The following is a 16911-nucleotide window of genomic DNA, read 5'->3' as shown; positions in this document are numbered from 1 at the left end:
ATGCTTGAATTGTTCGCGCCAGCATATGGTTAGGGACTGTAATCACGCAAACAACTGTCGTCAATGTGGGCCTAACAACGATAGGACACACTATTTTTTTCTGCATGATTTTTATGTGACGCTACGTGATTCTCTGGATTCGATCTGCAAAGATGATGCAGGTGCCAAAGTTGCTGTGCGTAATGTTAAGATTGGAAATGTTAAAGCAGCCTTTAACCGCGTTACTGCTGTTCGTGTTTTGAATCCAATGACGGGTAAATCGAAGTTGGTGTAGCCTATTGTCAGCATGATCCTGGTTCGCAGTTGACGTTTGTTTCGAGTGATTTAGTGTGCGAACTTGGTGTTAAACCGTATGATAAAACGTCGTTTAAAATGGATACTCTGGCTTGTAGAAACCTACTTGTGCTAACCTTGTTAAACTCAACATCTAGTCGTTCGAGACGGATGAACTGTTTTATGATATAACTTCGGTGGTTAACCCAGCTTGGGCTGACGATGTTAAAACTTTACCGCATAAGCAGGATTTAAGTGGTTTTCGTCATTTTCATGACGTGAATATGTTTCATTTGAATGATTGTAGTACTGTAGATGTACTGATTGGCAACGACAACGCTTACTTGATGTGGGCTAAAGAAGAGCGTGTTGGTGAAAATCGTAGTGAACCGCATGCTTTACTCACTCCCCTCGGTTGGTTGGCTTGTGGTGGTAAGTCACCCTTAGATGAAAGCGTTGCAAATGTGTGCAGAGTGCAGACGTCTTCAGAGTCGGATGTCATTTCTGGCTTTCAGCTTAAAATTGAGTCTCGTGATATGGAAATAGCAGACCTGAACAAAGTCATTCAAGATTTGACGTTGCAAAATCAAACCTGTGAATTGTCTCGCAATGACATTTTGGCTAGAGAACTTGTTGAACCGAATATTGAGTTGAAAGATGGTCGATTTGAGATACCTGTACCGTTGAAGGAAGATATTGATTTACCTAACAATTTTGTGTTGGCGTCAGATAGAGCTGCTGCTTTAAAGAAGAAGGCTTTAAAACAACCTGAACGTTGTGATTTCCTTACTGACACCATGAAGGATCTTAAATCTAATGGCTATATTGAGCGTGCTAGTGAAGCAGAAAATGTAAAGGGATTTGAGTGGTATTTACCATACTTTGTGACGTCACAATTAAAAAGCGTATTGTTTACGATGGCAAGTCTGAATTTCGAGAAACTTGTGTTAATGATGTAATGTTTTCGGGTCCTGACTTGTTAAACCCTCTGGTAGATGTCTTGGCCAGATTTCGGCTTAGTAGATTTGGTTTCGTGGCCGATATGACTAAGTACTTTTTTCACATTTTGGACACTTCAATACGTAAGCCCAATTTTATTGAACTGCTTACGTACACAGGCAGTGCTGTTCGGATCGTGAACGAACGCCCTTTGGTACCTTTGAGTGACGACCCTAGGGATTTTACTGTCATCACCTCTGCCTCACTGTTGACCCCATACTTAGACCCATATTGTGCTGTTGGGAAATCACATGATCGTGACCAATTAAAGGCCTAGTAAATGAAATTTTCAAACTGGAATTAAGCATTAAACTGCGTAAACTGAACATTCAAGAATACATTTAAAAAAAAATTACTGAAAAAAATTGGTTTTCAATGGCGCTGGCATGACCCAAGTCCACTATTTTATTTATTTAAAAGTGGAAACACTGCTCGAGAATACGTCACAATAGACGAGAGCTCCAGCAATGCAATATCAAAAGTTCGGACGCTTGCAAGAAGTTTTGCAGGATAGTTTTACACGTTTTTTAAGTTTCTATGATATTTCGTTGAGTAGTAGTAGCAATGTTACGAGAAAGGTGAGGTACGGTACTATAAATGTAGTAGCATTGCTAAAAATTAAATGTCCATAAAATCAATATTGCATCATAATTTGACTATTGTAGAAACACTATTGCATCCAGCGCTGCCACTTTTGTGGTAATTACCACAATGGTGGAATTTTCATCATGCTTGTGGTAAAAATGCGGTAATGAAAAATTTGTGGTAATATGGAAATTTTGTGTGGAAATGTTGCCAAAATGTGGAAATTGTAAATTTTGAAAATTTGACATAAAATACTATCAATAAATAAGAGCATTTAAACTGTTGTCTTCCGAAATCAAACAGATATGCAAAAAAAACTACTTATAATAACATGCGACTAGCATGTTCCGCTGTTTTCGGTTTGATTTTGGAATGCATCCTGACTTTTGACTTTGAACGTAGGGTGACCATATTCATAGTCAAGGTCAAGATGTCTTTCAGATTTTAGCTGCGGTGTCAAGTACCAGTACAGTACTTTGCTTACTTATTTCAGACGTTTTAATAACTGTTAATAACCGGTAGGCTACTGTTAATAAACTGAGTACGTTGTTTTAGACCTTATTTTACACTACGGTATATACTGTAAATATAGCCAAATAATAGCATTGCCAGATAAGGAATTCTGTCCTAATTTAAAGCTGTTAAAGTCCTAATTTAAAGCTGTTAAATTTAAAGAAAAGTTTAAAGCTGTTGAAAACAAAAACTTGCATTTTGGAATTTTTTTTTAGTTCTGGGTAAAAATCAAAACCCTAACCTTATTCCTACTTCTAATCATTAACTTAACCCTTCCTAACTTTAATCCTAACTCTGGCAACACCTGATTGTAACCATGGCAACAAGTGGGTAAAAATAGCCACTTTGTTCATGTAAAAGTAAGTCGAAATACGGTTAAAGTCAGGAAGAAAATCACAGCAAAAAATGTGGTAATCTGAGGACAAATGTGGTAATACAAGTGGTAATCTAGCTTTGTAAAAGTGTTAGTGGAAGCACTGATTGCATCATAGCAAATACTATGCCTGACTTTTGTGTTGTGTTTGGCTGTGACATGACAGCATTGCATAAAGTTGGTAAATTGATATGTTTGGGTTTCCCAAAGACAGTACGCAAAAAAGAAAATGGAATAAATTTGTCAACGCCACAAGTCATAGGAGTGGACCAAAACCACACCACAGAATTTGTAGTCTGCATTTTCAAGAAGCAGACTTCAAAATTTTTCTTCAATTCAAAATGAGATATGCCAAAAGACTTGACTTGAAACCCGGTGCATATCCATCAATCTTTCCTTCTCCACCAGGAACTAGTGCAACAGCTGAAAGATCACATTTGGCTTCTTCCTGGCGACCAGCTTATAGAAGACGCCAAGTTAATGAAAAAATGTTGATTTTATAGTTTATTGTATTTAGTTAGAATTACAATTAGGCTACAGTAGCCTATTAGGTTTTGATAACCTGTACCCCAGGGCCTAATTTACAACAAGGCCATTAACCTAGTGCTTGTTGTCTTTGGGGTAAAAGAACTAATCAGCAGTTAACTAAGGCTGCAGGCATTAAGCAAGTTAAGAACCACTGGCCTGGGGCCTACCAATGGCTAGCATCCTACCATGTACGGTAGATGGAATAGCTCTTGAAGCAAAGCTACCGTTTTCAAGGAATTTTTCCTTTTGTTGGTGTCAATGTCAAATTCGTATGTTTACTTTGTCGTTCTGTACATGTTTGCGCCAGCAGCAAAAAACAAAATTTAATGAATTGAATTCAACTTATAACATCGTTAAAAACAGAGTGAAACGGTTTAACAGGCATTTGATAATTAAAGTAACTTGCGTTCTTCTGGTGACTATAGGCTACTAGGTTACCAGAAGAACGCAACCTAGTACGGTAGCCTATAGTCACCAGAAGAACGCAAGTTACTTTAATTATAACAACGTTATTGTATGCATGGTTTATAGAGTTGTCAATTTATAGGTGCTGTAGGTTACTATAAATTTTATGTGTTAAATTGGAGAATTTCTGACTCTGACGTTAGTTTCCAATACGAAGAGGAAGATAGTACGGTGGTTGAAGAAGTAGCCTAAGTGATGATGAAGAAGAATGTGTGCTAGAACCTGAACCCTATCGTTTTGAGGGAGCCTGAGTACACAGAGATCAATCAGCTTCCCCTTGCTGATGTGACTGACGTTTCTCAGCAGGAGGATCGAGTGGGAAACACTGACTGGTAAGCAAATTTAGATATTTGACATCATATACCGTACTGCATTTGTTTAGCTTTACTTAACACAAAAGAATTAAATCACCGACAGTAGCGGGATAAGTGCTCAGCTTTGCATTGCATTTCCCTATGGGTTTGTAAGGCCTTAAACCTGCAACACGTTGAAAACAACTTTACAAATGCAACCGAAATTATAAGGAAATAAAATCTTAACTTTGTTAAGTTTACCTTGCCTAATATTATACTAATTATATTGCAAAGTTGCATTTTCCCGTACCGGTAGCCCATCCAATGAATTATTACTAGGGCAATTATTTTTTGGCCAAAAAATTGAAACTTTTAACATTAAATTTTTTTTTGACAAATTTTGACGTATGAAGAACTCAGGTAGTTAAATTACGCATCACTGTAGAAAATGCTGTACAACACAGCTGCCGCAAAACAACCTTTCAAAAATTTTACACATTTTGAGGTGTGTTGAGCACCACATCATATTAACCTAATTATTTCACCTAATGGCTTATGATTCACAATAAGTAGATAGGCCTAATGGGCCATTTACACTAGTACAAAGTAGGCTAAAAAGGCAAATGTGATCCCATACTTGTTTCAAGTGTTGGGCATGAGAGGATAGGTAGCCTACTCATTACTAAGCTTTTGGCATTAAGGAAAGTAGGGTGGCCAGTTTCTTTCTCTCGGCTGCCTTTCCTGCAGCAATTATGTCTACCCAATTTATTACAACTTAGGTAGAGGTGAGCGGTGTTTTCAACAACCAGCTTAAGCCGGGAGTCAAACCAGGTTTGGTTGGTTTTGAATCTTTATCCTTTAAGCCTTGATAGGTTATTCCTGGTAGTTTCTCATACTTGTAAATGTAGAGGCTCTTGACACAGGGCCGGTTACCGAGATTGACAAGGTGAAATTTTCATAAGTGTTGTTGCTGGGAAATTATTCCATTCACTTGGTACCGCTGAATGGAGAGCCATTCGAAATGCGTTGCTCAAGCGCACACCCCGAGAGTCGAACCAGCGCTGCATGATCTTGAACGGGCTGCGTAACCACTCAGCTAGGCCTTATAAGAAGGCCAACGCCTTATCCGTTACACCTTCCCTCTGCGCCAAAGTAGGCTACAAGGTGTAAAATGAAAAATTCACTGACAGTGCAACCTCTACGACACCATGACAATGCAGTTTGTAAACAATTTTGACAATTTTTGACCTAACGCTACAATTTTGATGAATTTTTGACTTTTTTGACAAGTAAAAAAATAATCGCCCTAATTATTACCAATTTTATATGAACAGGTGTTCATGTTGTCAATGTGTGGCAATGGATCAGGGAGCAATGGATGAGCAACATCAAGCTTTGTGCTACTGTGAGACAGATACAGCACGGATGAAAGACATTCTAGAATCTAGATGGACAATTGGACATGCATGATTACATTTACTCTGCTTGTTGTTAATATATGGCGCTGTTGAAACAAAATAAATTGACTTGACTTGCTACCGCCTTATTTGTTTCCAAGTTAGCAATTCCAATCAGTAAAAATAAAGTAAAAAAGAATATTTTTAAGTTAAATTAAAATGGCCTTAGTAATAAATGTAAGTCTGCACCGAGTGAAAAATGCACTAAGCTATGAAAAGCAATTCAATCGGAAACTTCACTCTGTCAATCTCGGTGACCGGGCCTGCGTCGGTGATTCAAAGCCTCTGCAAGTATGCGAAACTTCCAGGATTAGTAAGCTCTGCAAGAAGCTTTCTCAGTCCGAGGATAAAGATTCAATCAATCAATGTCCTGTTAAATCTACATAAAATCGTTCATTTTGTTGGTCCAAGAAATGTAGCCTATGTGATCAGACGAGCGTGAATTTACACAGTAGCCTAGGTAGAGTTGGTTGGTTGTGTAAAACACGAATCGCTAAGCGTTGCTACCTAAACGCATTCTGTGTTTTATAGAGTATCACCTGAACATTTTTTTGCAGCAGCACAGCCTAACTGTGGTCATGTACTTCAGCAATTTATATCCACAGTGTGTGACGTCACAATCGGACAATTGGCCTTGTTAAAACGTGCAAAACGGCAAAGTAAACATACGAATTTGACACCAACAAAAGGGAAAGATAGCAAAACCCAAAAATTTAAAATATACATCGATAAAACAGTGTTACGGTACCACTATCTTAAAATTGCACAGCCACAAAAACCTAGAAGCGAAATAGAAAAAAAAAATTTATTTTTAAAGAAAATAGTCCTACAATTACAAGTGCAAGGGCGATTAAACTTTTTAACACAAAGAAAAAAATCCAAAACGTGACAAGTTTCCTGAACTTTCGCTTTGTGGGTCATCAAAAGCATTTAAAAAAAAAGTGATGCTATAAGCAGGGCGGATTAAGGGTACTGTAGGCCTAAGGCTGTTTACTAGAGAAGGGCCTATTTTGCAAAATAATCTACTTACCAGATTCTTCATCTTTGGCAGTGACGTTCGGTGGCTTATACCGTTGGGAAAGCAACTTGGAAATATTCTGCAGCAAGGTAGTAGGCACGAAGGGTATAACCGTCGGGCAAAGCCCGAAGGCAACACTTTCAGCAGGGGGTCTGGGGTGCATCCCCCAGAATTTTTGAAAAACACTTCCAATTTGGTGCGCTCCGAGAGCATTTCCAAAACAAATCAAAAATAAAAATCTGTCAAATTGTGCTTCACCTATGTCGTGATCATACATCCATTTAATGTTTAGAAGTCATGAACAATCTTAATTTTAACGTTGCAGGACTAAAATCCAGTGTTAGACATGGAATAATAGTTGTCTAAATATTTAATTCGTCGTGAATGTTCATTCTCAGATATTCAGTTAGGCCTACACTACAAAAACTAACACTTAGGCCTAAACATTACAACCGCAAGCAATTTGTACAAAAAGCTGGATAAGTTTGCCTCCTGAGTATAGAAGCTTAACGAACTAAATATTGCACCCGCACCTGAACGTTCATTGGCGAAGTAACGTTATATCAACGCTGTAAAAATGGCAAAAGCATGACTATGAAAGCTAGTAGGCTAAAGTACATGGCGAGGAGACATCAAAAAGCAGAAACAATCTTTTTGCCTTGACGATGTTGTGCTGTGTAACGTGACGAGAGACCATTCTGTGCGTATGACCAGTTAGTCTAGCGATTGAACGCATTGACGTCACTGGGAAAGCAACTCTAACCATAACACATCTGATTGGCTGAGCAGGTGGTGACGTTTTGCAAAACGACTGAGGATTGGATAAAACGAAGGCGTTTTTTGACGTTTTTGGACGTGGGGAAACCAACTTTGCAAGTTGATTTACCTGAAGCCTCAGTGGTTGTTTTTGACAGAAGCGTTTGCGTTAATTGGCATTTATAGGCAAGACATGCGGTTTGGTGAGGACTTAGACTACTCACAAGCGTTACGAGTAATTCTAGTCACGAACACAGTAATTTTCAAGTTAAAATAGACGTGATAAAAATAATAAGTTAAACCTAGAACTCAGTCATTATATTTTGCATAGTTTTCGCTCAGGTAAGCACTGCTTTCCTTACTTTCTCTCACCGATCGTCACTGATCTTTGGGTTATCTTGTTAAACTTACTTTTAAAAACCTACTTACGTGCGGGGTAACCAATGTGGTAACGTTTATTTTGCTTGTAAGAATGTTTTAAAATGTTAATTTATCCGTTATTTGACTGTCTAATGAAATTCGGTCTGTCTAACGTATATTCTAACTAATTTGGCTATCTGACTCCATAAACTAATTTCCACATAATTATTAGGCTACCGGTATTCGAATTATAATTTTTAGTTATCAGAAGGTGTTCATATAATATTGTGGGTCTTTTGTGGCAAATTGTATTCATGTGGGTTTATAACACAAATTGAATTTAAACATTACAGAATAGTGAAACTACAGGACAGTGAAACATTATCACGAATTATTACATTTTCACTAAACAATCAATTTAATGTTTTCTCAGCTGAGCTGGTCTGACTGAGCTCTCGCCAAATGCGAACAAATCATTTTATTTCCTGTTCCCCTTTTCCTATTTCAACAGTTTAGATGGAAAAATACAAGTCTTTAGGAAATTACGCATGGGTTAAAATGGTTCAATTTAATTAAAGAAAGGGAAACTTATATGACGCAGTCATGCAATAATGGATCGCTACACTATCGTCGTGACTTCGGAAGTATCGATCTAGTTGTCTGATTGACTTCAGGGCTTCTGCTGGGGTTGAAACGGCTTTTACAGGATCGTCGCCATCACCATTATCATCGGCCTCCTCTTGTACGACATCTTTTGCGGCAGTTTGTACATGTAGGTTATGTCATGCAAAATGTCACTCTCTGTTACTGTTTCACGAGTTATGACGTTTGCATCACTTTCGGAATACTCAGTAAAATCACACGTTTCTGGAATTAAGCCACACGCTTGGAGCCTTTCCCAAATTCCTGCAATGTCCCTGTCGACGTTTTCGGTTTCTTCTACGTCTTCTTCAGCTTCCATTCGAACAAAGTTGACTTTTTTGAAACAGTTTTTAATTGTCACCTCAGAGACGCTATTCCAAGGTTGACTGAGAAGCCTCATAGCTTCTAGAACATCAACCTTGAAGTTTTTTTTTTTTTCTTCAAATGCTAAGAGACGCAGTTTTGCAAGGATCTTTCTGTAATGTGCTTTCAAACAGCGTATGACACCAGAGTCCAGTGGCGTAGCCAAGGGGGGGGGGGGGTTTTGGGGGTTACAACCCCCCCCCTTTGGCACGCGTACTGTGACGTCACGATATTGAGAATGATGCTTTCAGTCTCTTTATGCTTGAGAATGATGCTTCCAATCTAAAAAAAAATTGCCTAATTTTAAACAAAACTGCATTAAAAGAGCGAGTTTTGCCAATACCAAACATTCAAACATCCCAGCCAGGAATTAGCAACAAGAAAACATAGAAACTTAGCTTTATTTCCGAAAAATGCCGAAGAAAAGCACCATTTTACGGGAATATTCGTACACACATTTTTGTTGAAAATGCTCTCAGATTGCACCAAATTCAAAGTAATTTTTCAAAATTTTTTGGGGGAGGACCCCCAGACCCCCGCCACTAGCTCGTCAAAACCCCCCCTTTTCAAAATTCCTGGCTACGCTACTGCCAGAGTCCATAAGTTGTGTCTTTGTGGTGGTGTTGGAAGGCAAGTTTTACATTGGTTAATCCATTGACATCAGGATGGGCTGTACAGTTGTCTAAGATCATGGCGAGTTTTCTGTCGCTTTTTCTCATTTGAAAATCTACTTTACTAAGCCACTTTTCGAACAGGACACCGGTCATCCAAGCTTTGGAACTGGCTTCATAGGGAAGTGGTAGTTTTCTTACGTTTTCAAAACATCTTGGGTTTGCCACTTGTCCAATGACAAGAGGCGGTAATTTTTCTCCAGTCATACTAGCTGTCACCAACACAGTCAGTTAATCTTTCTTTCGACAATTGACCACCTGCGCATTTTTCGTCTTTTAAAACGTGCGTCTTGTCAGGTAAACACCAATAAAATAGACCCGTTTCATCTGCATTGAATATTTCTTCTGGTTTGAACTCTTTTAAAAGAGCAGGAACACGGTGGTTCCTTCAGACTACTCATTCACACCATCTTGGTCGACCGACGCTGCCTCGCCATGAAGCTTTTTCCAAACGACTTCCTCTCTTGCTTTCCATCTGTTCACCCAGTTTATATCCAGCCGCTTCGAGTTTTCATATCCACTTGCACGGGCAAAGTCTTGTGTTTTTAACAATAACATCTCTCCGCTCACCGGTATTTTTTCATCCCTTGCACACCTGAACCCATGGACTCCTTAAGTAAAGGACTGGAATGTTGGGATCTCGGGGTTGGTAACTTTAGTCTGAATGATTAACTTGAGTTCTGGACTGAAATGACTTCTAGAGAAGCTAGAAACACAATCTTGGATTCCCTATTTGGGTTTTTGAGATCGCGAGTTCAATAGTGTTACTTTCAAAACCATCTGTGGTCATTTTCAAGGTCAAAATATTATATTTTAAGGTTAAATTACAGAATTTTGGTCATTTTTACGTCTTAATCGTAAAGCAAAACTGTTTGAAAGAAGTCTGTGACGAAATATGCTATTAAATAAACATCATATGTATTTTTCAACACTATGGCTATTATCTAAGGAGTCTATGATTACAATATAATACACAAATTGACAAAACATAACAAGATGACACCATAATAGACAATGTCTATCACTATAGTTGGAAAGCTTTTCTTGCCTCCTGAGGCATCCCAAAGACTTTTCTTTGTCACTTACATTGAGGACATAAGTTTTCAATAGAATGTGAGCTTTAACCACAGTCTCTATCAGTGTTGTCAGATTGGGCGATTTATCTGCAATTGGGCTACTTTTAGTTGGGCTTGGCGCCAAAAAATGTTGGTTTGCCACTTGCGCTTTTTTGGGCTACTTTCAGTCTCTTATTTGGCGCGATACGGCTCTTAAATTTGGCAGAATTTTAAGTTGTTTGGCAGTGAAGTTTGAGTTGGCAGAAATGAATAATTGGTAGAATCCGACGAGCCTTTGAAAATGTTGGTAAAGTTTCGGTTTATTATGGAAAAAATGACATTATTTTTATGATTCGGCATGAGGATTGATTTTACCGCTGACCATGAGCAGCTTTGGCTGTTGTTACATTAATGGTGTATTCATTTTCATCCGGGAAAATGGAAGGACTGACTGGCGAGTGGCGAAAGCGAAATTGCACTTGTATCGAATATCGGAAATTATAGTTATGATTTTCGTTTAATGCCATAATTTTTGAAGCTTTTATTGGTGTCTAAGCTATAAATTAAAGTTGGAAAAATTGAATGTCAGTGGAGAAATTTAATGAATGTAAACTGGTCTTCCTTGTATGATGAAAAACAATGATAGATTGTTGTAGCTTGTAGGCTACTTTTTGTACCAAGGTGTACGAGTTTAGAAATGCTGCAGTGCAGGGGAGTATAAATTTAGAGAAGTTGCTCAATTGGCACTAACAATGTATACCAATCAGCAATGCATTGGTTGAGCGAGCCTTTTCGAGAGCTTCTGCGATCAAAACCAAACTACGAAATCGTATGGGACTTCAACTTTTGTCAGCGATTTTGAGGATCAGAACTCTGCTGCAACAATTGGAAAAATGCTGTTTGATCCCCGGTCATCAGTGCTGAAGTATGACAGCTCTATTTATGAAAATGAAGCTTCAGCAGTTGATGATAGAATTTTGTCGGTTCTTGGTTCTTAGTAGTTCATTTGAGTTGACGGGCTTATGCTATGCGTTAGCATCTACTATGGAACCATTTGTATCTTGAATTTGAAAATAGGAATTTGTTCGAAGTCTGTATAGCATTGTCCCGTCTAAGTTTTTTTCTATTGAACAATGCTTGATTCAATATTGAACATTCTACTTCTTGTATGTGGTAACAGTGTATGCATTTTGTATCTACACAATCAGCAATCGCAAAAAAAATCAGCATGATGGACAAAGATGTTGCTTTGTCCATGACTCTTGGGGGTATGCCCCAAAACCCCCCTAGAAAGCTTGTGCCTTCGTCGCTCGATCGTCGACGTCGCGACGGCAAGTTGGGCTACTTTTAAATCACTTTGGCGCATTTTTGGGCTCTTTTTTTTTCAAAAAATCTGGCAACACTGGTCTCTATATTACTAGTCTGGAAGGCTAACGAAAAAGGCAGCTGTCGTCGCTGGTGAAACAGCGCTCCTAGTGGCGGTACAGTATATTATGAAAGCAAAGCACCAAAGTTATGCAAATACAGGCATATTGTCTACTATCAATGGTGAAATTGTACAAGGTATTGTGGTTGCAGACTTGTTTTTAACTAATGTAGAATGTTTAGGATGTTAGTTACAGTATTTATCTAGAAAAATTCGTTTGGTTTACTTTTCTGAGGCTTGGGTTAGCATGACTACAAGTAGTTAAAAGATGATGTAAGTTCAAATTATAAGGAATTGAATTTTGGCTTCTTCAGCAGTGTTCCAGCCAATTGTTCACCAAATCAAACGTCATATAAAAACCGTTATGGTCTACTTAACCTAGCTGGCATCTTACGTCATGGAAATTGCTAGAAAATGTCCAAATATTGCACCATCGGTCGTAAGACCTGATGAAATATTGCATCATTGCCTTTCAACACCTGTTTGAATTGCGTGACAATGTCTTTCACTATTGCGTCACAGTTACTGTCTACGTGCATTTGAGATATTGCTATCTATTTTGGTCATTCGTGAAATGGTTGCTTGAGAGTTAGTCGCACATTTAACTGTTGGCTTAGTGCTTGCTAGCTGGACAAAAAATCCGTCTTTTATCTAAGTAATCTGTTCTGTAGTGACAAGTTTTAGTGGTGTACGGCGTTGCATCCAATTTCGACAGCTTTGAGGCTATTTTTACAGAAATACAATTTTGAAAAGACGTTTCGAAGGAGTGTTTCTTTTTCTGTCATTACATACAGACGAACGGATTCGGGAATCTTATGTTACAATTTTCCCACGAAAAGATTATGGTTTACCGCTGTGACCAAGCAGAAGACCAAAACATAGGTTGTTGAAAGGCTGGTTAGTTGATAAACTTTTCTGCCAGGAATATTAGGCACTGGTTAGTTTAAAGGAAGGCACTTGTTGCCAATGGAAATTGACCTAGACTCAAGATTAAACAGTAGGCTACTTTTGTCTATTCAAAGTCTATTATAAATGTACATAGATATTAATTACATTATGTAAATCTAGATAAGGCTATATCAGACATGTGCAAATTATGATGCACTGGTCAAATCTATACTTGTCACAATCAACAATTTTGCTGTTCATTAAGAATATGTGAATTACAGTCAAAAAATTGCCCATTCTTGTGGCTAGTTTTCTAGGTTAGGCCCAATAAGTTTATTCTAACTTGCCATTGAATATTTATTGTTTGTCAGTTTACACTACAGACTGCAGATATACTGGCAAAAAAAACTTGTTTGTTTACTACTGATAAAAATATAAAGTTACGTATGTTATCTCCTTTCTTGTTCCACTTAAGATATTTTGCACCAAAATGAAGAAGTGCATTTGTCATGACATATTTGTAGCCTATATAATATTATGAGTTCTTATTCACTACCGTAACCATGGTTGATTTTGAGCCAATTTCACTAAAAATAACAGCTAGCTTCATAGAAAAGGAAATACAGCACTTCTATATTTCAGATATGTCACATTTAGCATGTTACTCGTGTGCCACTCATGATATAGAAAACAATTTATATGCATAATAAAAATAGAGAATGTTCATAAATACAGTATATGTTTATTACAATACAGCAATAAGTGTACAGAAAGGTTTTATATTGTTTTAAAAAGTCATTAAAATGTTGTCACAATGTTTGGAGGCTCTTCAAGACATGAGTGAAGAAGAACTTATCGTACAATATTTTTGATGAGGTATGTTCAGGGCCGGATTTACCAATAGGCTAGGCAGGCTGAAGCCTAGGGTCTCAACGTCCAGGGGCCTCGAAATTCGATTTCGAAGTTTGTAATTCTTTTAAAAACTTGACAAGTTTAAACCCTACCTAAAGTATATACTGTATACAGTATATCAAGCTTTTCAGAGTAGAAAATTCTATACACAACTGGTTTCAACCACGTTGTAAACAGTCATTATTACGTCGTTGCATCATAATAAAGGCAATTATTACGCGCATTCTGCTGGAAGCTTCTATATTAAAGAACCGTAGTCTTCTCTGCAAAAAACAGTATCGGTAGTTGACATCAGGGCTGCCACTCCTAGTGGTTTTCCACTAGACCTAGTGGTTTTTGAAATAATCTAGTGGTTTTCTTGGAGAATCTAGTGTTTTTTTTAATTTTGAGAGTGGCAGCATCAACTTTCCTTCTGTTGTTAACAAAGAAGATTTAGATGATTTGCAAGAAGAATAGGGAGCTTTGCCTCAAGCATGCAATGCTCTCCATGATAGTGATAACCTTAGCCCACCAGAGTTTTGGCTAAAAATGGAAATGGACAACCAATAAATTCCTTTATCCCTATGCTCGACGCACTTGAAGCCAATGTAAGAAGAATAGCTAATGTGTATAGTGACATTGCAGAAATGTTCCTCTTTCTTGCTAATCTGAAAGCAACTAAGGTAGAAATAGTACGAGGCGTAGAACTTTTAAAGGAAGCGTAGGGGAAGGTCGGGTTAGTTGAGCCACTGGGTTAGTTGATCCACCCCTTTTAATTCTTAAATGTGGTGTGGTAACCACATTTTATCATCACGTGATCTTAAAGTTTCACAATGCGTGGTCTCCCGTCTGGTTTGAGTTGACGATTGATATTATATGTGGTGCTGAAGTTAAAAAGTTGTGTTTTGACCTCGGAAAGTAGATTTTTAAAATAGATGTATGTCCAATAATATTTTTTTATACTTAGTTACTGAGACAGTTTCATTTAATTTGTTTGGTAGCTTACCAAACAAGCTACTTACTGAATAAAAACCGGCATAGTGTGCCATGAAGTTTTGCTGTAATTTTAACATTTTCATGGCGGTATAGTTAAGGTGTTAGTTGAGCCACTGCTTTCGGTGTTAGTTGAGCCAGTGTAAAAAGGGCGTTATAATGCTTACGATACCTCCACACACCTTACATAGATTGCAGCCGTTGGATAAGTCTGTTTACGGTCCAATAAATCTCTTTGAACTACATAAAACTCAACAAAGGCACATAAACTCGGTCAAGCTTTAATGAAATTAAAAAAGAGGGGGTTTGCGACACTTTTTAACCTTAAATGGGCGTAAAGTCCACAAGGGATCCACGTAAAGCAGATACTTAAAGCATCTAAATATAGTGAAAAAATATTTGAATCAATTTTAAGATATTAACGTCTACCCTTTAAAGTACGTGTTAATTTGAAGAGAAGGAGACATTATTTGTGGTCTCTGTTAAAGAAGGACCTTTAGTGCAAACTAGCACACGTTAAAATTATTTGGATTATTGAAAAGCTTTAATGAAATGGTGTTATTTGGATGCCGTAGCAATACCTTAATTATTTGATGTATACGTTGAGTTACGAGCGACTCTTGGAACAATAATATTGTTAACCTGTTTTCATACATTGATATTATCACTTTAAATATAAACTAAGGCTTGGAAAAGAAACGTGGTTAAATTTGTGTTTTCAAAAATAATAAATGAGGCTCAACTAACCCCAGTCTGTGGCTCAACTAACCCTTACCGTGGTGTTAGTTGAGCCATTTGACTACTAGTTTTTAAACACCTGTGGACCCGGTTGTCGTCGTTCGATAAGGCTTGTATTTCCTACAAATATTGTTTAATATACCCAGAAGGTAGAGCACTGTGAATGAAGAAATAAAAGCAACTCATAAAAAAAAAATGCAAAAAGTGGCTCAACTAACCCGACCTTCCCAAGTTCCCCTATCTAGAAGATGTTGACCCGAAACTTACTGATGAACTTCTACATTTTCATTTGTACGTGAGACAAACACAAAACCAAGAGCAATCTATAATTTCCTTGTCTCATGGAGACCTTTATGAAGTTATGTGCAAGGAAAAAATTAACACTGCCTTTCCTAATGTGGAAGCAATATTAAGACTGTTTCTAAGCTTAATGGTCACTAACTGCTCAGGAGAGAGATCTTTCTCAAGGCTCAAAAGCATAAAAAATAAACTGAGATCGACAATGTCTCAAGAAAGGTTGTCCGCACTGAGCATTAAGAGTGACAAACTTAAACAGATAAATTTTGATGAACTTTTGCATGATTTTGCTTTGACGAAAGCTAGAAAAAAAAATTGGTAGCCTAGTCTTACTCTATTTGATGGCTGTAACTATTTCTTATGTCCTCGTAAATAAACTGTACAATAACGGTTGTTTGATCAAAGAAATTAAAAGCAAAACTGCCTTAACTAAATTTTTATTCTTTTAATTAAAAATTTGTACTCATGAATGTGGAAAATGAAAAGAACGAAGAGTTTAATGCACTCATATTTTTAACATTAAGCAATGACATGTGATGTTGTTTAGAGAGAAATTCTGAGCTCAAAAATAGGGAGGGGCCTCACAAATGGAATAGCCTAGGGCCTCTCATGGTCTAAATCCGGCCCTGGGTATGTTTAACTACACTTAATACTTTTGCAGCTTACTCGTTAACAATTCTCCGCAACAGCATTATCTGTTAACCGGGTTATTGTGATTATTCTTGTATTTTTTGTTTTTGTCTTTTTGCATGTATGGTAATTAATATGGACTTATTGGTCTGATGCAAATAAATAGTAATAATAATATTATCAATATCAAATTTGGAAATGTAGCCAATGAAATACATAACTGCAGGTTGAAAAAGTTAGCTTTCGAAAGCATAATATGCAATATACACTATTATGATGGTGCTACTTTAGAAGTGCATTAATTCAATAATTCCGTAGCTATATTTACATTTTGAGGTACCGGTAATGAACCTTCTTTGGGTGCCATTTTTTGCATACTAAATATAGCAATTGAACGTGACTTATTTTACACAAAACATATGCATTACATTGCTGGTATGCTAAAGAACTATGGCATCAAATGGTCACCCAAGTTCGGAGAGATTAATGGCACTTGAAGATGATTATTTATTACTGAATTTATTTGTATTTTACAGTTGAATGAAGATTTAGAATATTGTGAAGAAAGCTTATTGCCGGACTTGGACTGTGCAAGGTATACAGCAATCCATACAGAAACCCTCTACGAAGGCGCTTTTGAAGAACTTTTCTAGACCCTTACTATGTTGACGTGTATTGTTTTCGCTGTAATGGTCAG

The sequence above is a fragment of the Aplidium turbinatum genome, chromosome 1 (assembly GCF_918807975.1).
Source record: "Aplidium turbinatum chromosome 1, kaAplTurb1.1, whole genome shotgun sequence".
In the NCBI taxonomy this organism is placed as follows: Eukaryota; Metazoa; Chordata; class Ascidiacea; order Aplousobranchia; family Polyclinidae; genus Aplidium; species Aplidium turbinatum.
The sequence above is the reverse complement of the archived record's forward strand: the minus strand, read 5'-3'. Positions refer to the sequence as shown.